The sequence below is a fragment of the Pinus tabuliformis genome, chromosome 6, assembly GCF_031772625.1.
Source record: "Pinus tabuliformis cultivar Carrire ecotype Pingquan chromosome 6, CPIR1, whole genome shotgun sequence".
NCBI classification, from domain to species: Eukaryota; Viridiplantae; Streptophyta; class Pinopsida; order Pinales; family Pinaceae; genus Pinus; species Pinus tabuliformis.
In genome coordinates, this window is record NC_142292.1 from 874,305,740 (window position 1) to 874,307,307 (window position 1,568).

The following is a 1,568-nucleotide window of genomic DNA, read 5'->3' on the forward strand; positions in this document are numbered from 1 at the left end:
AGCAAGGGAGGAATGGAAGAATGATGAAGAAGTGTGGGCACTTATTTGAAAGTTACAACAAGATTCCAGTGCATCTGATACATTTAGCTCGTAAAATGATTCATTATGGTACAATGATTGCTTATACCTCTGTAAGAATTCCCAACTCAGACAAAAGATTCCTATGGAATTGCACACTTCTCCCTTAGGAGGGCACTCAGGATTTTTAAAAACTTACCATAGGGTTAAGAAGGAATTTTTTGGGATTGCCTTAAATCGGATATTCAAAAGTTTATGGCGGAATGTTTGGTTTTCCAACAAAATAAAGTTGAAACAATTAAGACCCTAGGTCTATTACAACCTTTATCCATTCCAGGCCAACATTGGGAGGAGGTTTGAATGGATTTTATCACAGGTTTACCCAAGTCTGAGGGAAAGAGTGTCATCATGGTGGTAGTTGACAAACTTACCACGTATGCACACTTTTTTGCATTATCACATCCATTTAAAGCCAGTACAGTTTGTACTGCATTTATGGAAATAACTCAAAAACTACATGGAAACCCAAAGATTATTGTAAGTGACAGAGATCGCATTTTCACTAGAAATTTTTAGACAAAATTATTTTCTTGTCTCGGTACTCAGTTAGCTCATAGCTCATCTTATCATCCTCAATCTGATGGGAAAACTGAGATAGTAAACAAATATTTGGAAGGATATCTTCATTGCTTTGTATCTGATAAACAGACACAATGGGTCAAATGGTTTCCTTTAGCTGAATGGTGGTATAACACTTCCTTCCACACACCAACAAAAATGACCCCATTTATGGCACTTTATTGATATCAGCTACCATCCATCACATCATATTTAAGAGAAAATTCTAAGGTTCAAGCAGTGGAACATCACATCGAGCATCAACACCAAGTCCTCCAACTCTTCAAGGATAACCTCGTGTTGGCACAGAATAGAATGAAACAATAGGCAGATCAACAACGCAGTGAAAGAAGTTTTGATGTAGGTGATTGGGTATTCCTATGGCTACAACGATATAAACAAATGTCCCTCAAGCAAGCCAAGAAGGATAATAAATTACCACCAAAGTATTGTGGTCTGTATAATGTGTTGCAAAAGATTGGTACTATGGCACACAAATTGGAGCTTCCTGGAGCTTCTCGAGGGCACCCAGTTTTTCATGTTTCATGTTTAAAGAAGGTTATAGGTGACAAGCTCCCAGTTAAAACAATATTGCCAGAACTTGACGAGGAAGGAAAAATTATATTGGAACCAGAAGCAGTCACAGAAACAAGAACTCGAAAACTATGAAATTGATCAATTTCGGAGTACATCATCAAGTGGAAGAACCTATCCGCTGAAGATTCGACATGGGGGATGAGAATTTTATACACAAGCATCCAGAACAACTCAAGCGTTGAGGACACCACTTTTTTGAAGGAGAGGGGGATGTTAGGTCCCTATAATACTAGTGATTACCCCATTACTATTGTAGTTGTATCCCTTATTAATATTGTTGTGCCCCTATTGTCCCCATATTATTATTACTGTGCCCCATAGAATCCCTCTATTGT